Raw genomic sequence first — 7,612 nt, 5'->3', positions numbered from 1 at the left:
ACTTTTCTCGATCCTGCTGCTCCTCAGGTTTCAAAAGAATTTTAGGTGGCCACTTCAAAATATATTTTCTTTTGATGATATTTAAAATATCAGCCCGAGGAACATTCAATGGAGTATATTCACTTTTACCGGGAGACCTCTGGCGCCAAGCCTGAGATTTTCCAACCCGATCACGGACATTTTTCTTTGGCTTCTGCTTCTGCTCAAGAGCCTTCTGTTCCTTATTGGAGACTTTGTTATCTCCTTGGCGCGCATCTAGTATCTCCATGACTTCGGCCTGCTTCTGGCATCTCTGTACCAACTCAGCATAAGTTGTAGGCATATCCTGTAGTAATAACTCTAGGAGTTTCCGGTTAGTGAGTCCAGTGAATAGAGCAGTTTTGGCTACTTGCTCATCCAAATTTTCTATCTCCATCGTTACTTTGTTGAATCTTTTCAGAAACTCTCTGATGGATTCGCTCTTTCCTTGTCTGACAGTAAACAAGGTTTCTTCTGTTTTCTTGACCTGTATCCCACTCTGGAATCGCCCTATGAATTTGCGCGCCAATTCATCAAAGTTTACGATCCTTCCAGATGGGAGGTTCGAAAACCACTTTTGTGCTGCTCCGGTTAAAGATGAACCAAAAACCCTGCATAAAATTTCGTCAGAATTACCTGAAACTGCCATGGTCTGCTGATAATAGCCAATGTGGGCCGTTGGATCTCCGGAGCCATCTAATGTAGAAAAGGTAGGCAAACGGAAGTTATGGGGAAACTGATATCCCGCAATTGGCTCGGCAAAGGGGGTCTTCCGAATGACTGAGTAAATATCCTCAGTCATCCTTCCTTTAGCCAACTGCCCTAACTTTTGATTGATGTTGACCAATTCCTAACCAATCTAGGTCGGGTGATCTTCAGCGATATGATCACGACCTCGATTAACACGATCTTCACGAGCTATTCGATCATCACAAACGGCCCGTCCATCACGAACATTCCGCTCATCGTGAACTGCTCAATCATCATGAACGGTTCTTCTGACAGTTGGTGATTGAGTTCTCACCCCTGTGTCCAACCTTGTATTTGAATCGGTTGTACTTTCCTGCAGTCTGTCAAACGGATCGTCCCGCCTAGGTTGATCGTCAACTCGTCTAGTCCTCGGTCGCCTTCATAAAAGTTCTGACCGATATTCCGGTCTTCAGTCAATCTTTGATCACGCGGTTGATCACGTGGTAACACGCGCCTCCCTGGATCGCGATGGTTAGGCTCTTCTGGTAATACCACTTGTCTGGTGAGCATGCGGAGTGCTTGGCTCACCTCCAAGAGTTGAATCTTTACTTGATTCAATTGATATTGGAATGTATCAGGAGGATTATGTCCTCCCTGACCACCATCTACTTCGATAGGATTTTCGCTTCCCTGGGGAACATCTGGATTATTCACTCTCGGGATCTGAACTTAATCACAAATGGCTCTGCTAGAAGCACAGAGCTAAGGAATGAAGAACTGGGAAAGGTGTTCTAGATCGTGAGCCCTTGATAGTTTACGTCTACCAGTGTGTATATCAATCTCTGTCCCTCACCTCGTATGGCAGTGAGGTTTATATAGAGTGTACCTTCGAATCTCCTTCGTTGGATGCACTTGAGCCTTCTTCGGGTAGTCGTTGGATCTTAACAGTTAGATCCGTTGAGCGATAGACTTCTACTAGTTTGGACTAGTAGAGGATTCCTGAGATAACCTTTAGGTTATGCGATGTTTATCCCTTCGATAATGATTAGCCGCAGCCGTCAATTCGAGTCTGCCATCATTAGGGTAATTAACCTAATTCATAAGTTGAATTAGGGCGTGCTTGTAGCTGAATAAGTTTTCTTCCTCAGCAAGCCATCTTACGGATTCGGTTCGCTCGGGAGCGAGTCGATTCCTTCGGTCTCGACTGGAGTCGAGGATCAAACCAGGTATGAACCCGGTTCGATCATATTTTCTCCATATCACGTAGAATGTTCAATCTCAACTTTAGCTGGTGAATATTTAATAATAATTTTTTCTTGAGAACAAGCAATACAAGAAAATTCACTTAATTGAAGAATCTTCTGGTTCTTCAATGGATGACAATTGAATTTTCAATAATTTTTCGCATCATACTTGATCCGAGATGGTCCAACCGGTCAAGCCAAATAATAAAATTATTGGAATCAATGTTCATTTGATTAAACCAAGCATGTGTTTCAACCATGCGATATTCGTGTAGTACAAATTGGGAGAAATATTTAATAACTTTGTATAGATATTTACTTATACCATTATTTGTAGTCTCAATCTGATATTCATTTTGGCAAATAGCTTTGAAACTTAATAAGTTTCTTTGAGACAAAATAATAAATTATTCATAGCCAATTTTATCTCCCAGATAATAATATATTAGCTCTTCCGGAGCTTCCAATCAATGTTGTACTACCGATTTTATATGAATATTGGCTTCCGCATCATCAAATAAGAGAAATATGTATATTTTTCTCTCAGTATAATGTGCGTCACAACATATAAGAGAATGTTCACATTTTTCAACAAAATGAAACAAAATATATTAAAATATATATAGAAAGTCAATAAAAAATTTATAGAGGAAAAGGATTAAATTTAAGATAAACTAACATATGAGATGAGATTTGAAGAGAAAAAAACTACAAACTTATATAATATTAATTTTATTTTTATTTGAATTCTACTAACATAATAAAATCCTCAACTATTATCTTCAAAGAAGTTTGCAGCATCTAGATGTGTAGTCTCTGTGAGGCCATCAAAATCATTCATTTTATAGCAAAAATTGATCAAGTATCATGATTTTGGAAAATCAAATTTATTTCGACATTATTTTTATTTATTTAATTAAGGCTTGACAAAACTTAATTAAATATTGTGGAGTATGACAGATACATGTCTAATAGCTTTCATACCACATCGGTAACAAATATTATCTTTACTTCTTGAATTGTTATATTGAGAATCCTTATTGTTCTCTTATTTATTTTCATAATAATGACGGTAATTATTCCGTCTTTTGCCTCATCCTCTTCCACAGTCATGACCATAATTTTAATTTTGTCTTCTTTTAGGCATATCATGAATTGCTGCATTCACTTCAGGGAATGGAACAGAACCAATGTGACGAGCTTTATGACTTTTCATTAGTAGTCCATTATTTTACTTAGCCACAAATAGGCATGATATCATTCAGAGTATTTCTTAAAACTTTTTTACAATATTGTTATTGTTATTGTAACAACAAATTTGAAACTTGAAAATTTGCTGGCATATTTTCATGAATAATATTTTCTCCTTATAATTTCAATAGAGAATTAATTTCAAAAACTACAGAAATGTATTTATTTATAGTTTCAAATTTTGCAATTTCATGTGCATCTGCAGAACTGTATTCATATACAGTTTCAAATCTTGCAACTTCAAGTGCATCTGCAGAACTGTACTCATTTACAGTTTCAAATCTTGCAACTTCATGTGCATCTGCAGAACTGTACTCATTTACAGTTTCAAATCTTGCAACTTCATGTGCATCTCAGAATCAGACTCATTTACAGTTTCAAATCTTGAAACTTCATGTGCATCTGTAGAACTGTATTTATTTACAGTTTCAAATATTGCAACTTCAGGTGCATTTAATAATATTTGTGGTGCAAAGCTAGCAACCACTATATACAATAAATAAAATCAATTGTTAATGACAAATCACAATTGTTAAGGAAATCTAATATCTTATTATTTTTTTGATTCTTAGATTCAATAAAACACATACCTTTTTATCATGATGCACTTACATTTCAAGATGGACAAGGTAAACTCCATTGTTTACAAAAACGTGCGAGGAAGTCGATCATTCTTTTCACTTTGGAATATAAAACATAATGATACATAGTATGCTGTCTTTCTTCTCAAAACGCAATACTTCGAGCGGAATCGTGCTGATAACGTGTTATAAAATAAAGAAGATATTGAATACAAAAAAGAAATACAAGATGAGTTCAATCGGAACTAGTCCATTCAGTTGAGTGCATTACATATTTATAGTAGAAGGAACATCTACTCTGATATGGAAATATCAGAGTCTACAAAGAAATACAATATATGATTCTTACACACAATAAGATATTCTTGATATGGAAAAATAGATTGCCACCCAAGATAGAAGGTGCATAGAATGGAAATATTGACTGCCAACATTGTGTGTTGAGATCACTGTAATCTTCAATTAAGATGGGAATGTGAATCACCAAGATTGCATGCTGAGGAGGTTGAGATCTTCAATTGGAAGTATTGTCTATTGGGGGATGATGGATATCCACAATCAATGTTATTGATCCATGCCAGCTTATAGAAGCATTTCGATTATGGGGATGGATCCCAAAGTTACAGGTTAGGAATCCATGGGGGTGCATGAAGAGTCATTTCAAAAGTTTGATTCTCTCTTTCTTTTGATCTGGTGGTCTCCGTCTGAGGTTTTTGCTTGAGTTTCACATGATTCCATGTAATGTCTCACTTTCCATGTTAGGAAAAAGGCCTTTATTTGTAAAGGATCGACAATACTCAGGTAGTAAATAGATATCTTTCATGAATTTTTTTGTTGTCAAGTAAATATGTAAAATCATCTAAAAACATATAACAAATATTTACCAAAGAAAAGAAAAAGTATATATATATATATATATATATAGAATGATCCATAGTTCTCATCAAATTCCACCCCCCCCAAAAAAAAAAAAAAAAAAAAAACTCTAAATCTCCAAAGTATTAGAATCAAACAAAATTCCTAGATAAGACAAACTGCCCTAAGATATAATAGGCATGCTCTTCTTCATTTTAACGTATCCACCATTCCCTTGGTTTATTCATCAAAGTCCGGTTTATTGAGCTCACCATTTTTTGATATAACGGTAAGTTCCTGGGATCAGGAAACTAAGCAAGTGCAACCATTTAATAAATTATTTAGTTCATTTTTTCCACTAAAAGGTCACTTATATTAAAAGCAAAAACGGATCACATTATATACACCATGAGAAAGAACCTTTGTCACTCATCCCACAACATCAGTTATTCAAATTACACCTAATCTCACCGGTTCCTTGGAAGAGCAAAACATAGTGAAAAAGAATACAAGAGAAAGAAACTGCCCTAATCAAACCTCATAAGCGAAATATAGGTCTACCTGAGGCATTCCATACAAGTTCCTCCATCATCAAAGCTGGTGTTGAAAAGCATTCAAAGAAAAGATAATAGAAAATAACACAAGATATAACGTGGTTAGTCATCCAAGGTGGAAGACCTACATACATGGAGATGAATCCCCTATTCATCTTGTTCTTTTGGGGAGGATTTATTCACTTTAAATAGTGAATTACTGTTACAATAATTTTGGTAACCTTTAGACAATATCACCCTATTCCCTATAGCTTTCGAATTGTTGTGATCCTTTATTTGATTCTTACTATATTGGAGCCAAGATCCCATATCTTGGCAACAATCCCCCTCCAAGTGGGAGCGAAGACATTGTAAGAGGTCAACTTGGATATCATATCTTGAAACACATTTCTTGAAAGAGCTTTAGTGAAGATATCTACAAGTTGGTCTTTACTCTTGATGTATAGAGTCTCAATAGTATTGTCTTGAATCTTTTTGTGAACAAAGTGACAATCAACTTCTATGTGTTTGGTTCGTTGGTGAAAGACAGGGTTTGATGCAATGTGAATCGCAGCCTGATTATCCCAAAACAACTTCATAGGACAGCTGGTGTTATTAAATACTAATTCATATAATAGAAGTCAAAGCCAAACCATTTCACTTGTTGCTAAAGCCATGGCCCAATATTCTGCCTCTTCACTAGACCTTGCCACGACACTCTTTTTTTGGTTTTCCAGGTCACTAGATTTCTTCCTACAAACGTGCGAAACCCGGAGGTAGACCTTCTGTCTAAAGGATTCCCAGCCCAATCTGCATCTAAATATCGAACAATCTCAGTATGGCCATAGTTCTTCATAAGGATACCTCGACCCGGACAAGATTTCAAATATCAAAGTATTTGTCCACAAGAGTCATGTGTCCTTCACTAGGGGCATACATAAATTGACTTACATAACTAGCAACGTAAGCAATTTCAGGCCTCGTAATAGTCAAGTAGATTAAGCGGCCCACCAATCTTTGAAATTGTCCAACATCAGATAAGGGTTTACAATTATCACTGAATTTGCTATTATAATCCATTGGAGACTCTACAGGAGCTGCACCCAATTTACCATTCTTTGAGAAAATCGAGAACCTATTTCCTCTGAGACATGAACAACTCTTTATTGGACTGGGCAACTTCAATGCCCTGGAAATATCAAAGCTGACCTAAATCTTTAATATCGAACTCCTGATCCAAGTGATACTTGAGGGCTTCTATTTCAGATCATCACCTGCAATCAAAATGTCGTCAACATAGACGTGTACGATGATTGTTCCTTTGGTGGTCCTTTTAATAAATAATGAGGGGGTGGAAGGTCCCCTTTTTTTTAAGCAGTTTTTTAAGGGCAAACTTTTATTTCCCTTACCCAAGGGGGGGGGGGTTTGTTTAAAATTTTTTTTGGGTTGTTTGGTGTGTGGTTGGTGGGCGGGGGGGGGGGGGGGGGGGGGGAGGGTGGAAGAAACATGTTTACTTCTTGCTCGAGGGGTCGAAGGGGAGACGTCGTCTTCCTCTGGGAGTGGGGGGAGGGAGGATTGATGATAGATTTAAACATATTATTATACTGTTTTTTTTTTTGTTGGGGGGGGGGGGGGGGTGTTTTTTTCCCTTTTGGTTTTGGTGTGTGGGTTTGTTGTGGGGAAATATGATCCCGGTCCTCCCCCTCGGGAGAGAGACACCCCCACGGGGAGAGAGGCACCCCCCTCGGGAGAGAGACACCCCCACGGGAGAGAGGCACCCCCCCTCGGGAGAGAGGCACCCCCCTCGGGAGAGAGGCACCCCCCTCGGGAGAGATGCACCCCCCCTCGGGAGAGATGCACCCCCCTCGGGTTGATGATTCTCTTCCCTCATAAAGGGTCCCGAGTGCCTCACTCGGGACAAATACACCTCTCTTTTTGTCATCTGGTTTCTTCCTTGAAGAAGGTCCCGAGGGCCTCATTCGGGAGAAACACCTCCCATATGAGATGGCTCACTTCTTCCCTAAAGAAGGTCCCGAGGGCCTCATTCGGGAGAGACACCTCCATCTTGGCAGATTCATTTCTTCGTTGGAGAAGTGCCACACTTGGGAAAAATATCCAACTCTAGCATTTCTCAGAAGACTCTCTTGACTAAGTCAAGAAGAGTTAGTTACTCATAAACACTCAGCATATCTATTCCGAGAATTGGGGAGGTGAGTCATCATAACGGCGATATCAGGTGCGACAAAGAAGGAGCCGTTATTCCACTACACTCACTCCTCAACTATCGATCCGGAATCTAAGGAATCGCCGCCTCCAGGTAACTTCTATATAAACCTACCTCCAACATGGAGAAAGGTAACGAGAACTTTCATCTGAGTACTTACTCATTACGTTCTTGAGAACTCTCTCAAGAACCATTATTGTTACTTAGGCTGATTTG

Source organism: Hakea prostrata, chromosome 2 (assembly GCF_041222555.1).
Source record: "Hakea prostrata isolate BN-2017 chromosome 2, UWA_Hpros_2, whole genome shotgun sequence".
In the NCBI taxonomy this organism is placed as follows: domain Eukaryota; kingdom Viridiplantae; phylum Streptophyta; class Magnoliopsida; order Proteales; family Proteaceae; genus Hakea; species Hakea prostrata.
The sequence above is the reverse complement of the archived record's forward strand: the minus strand, read 5'-3'. Positions refer to the sequence as shown.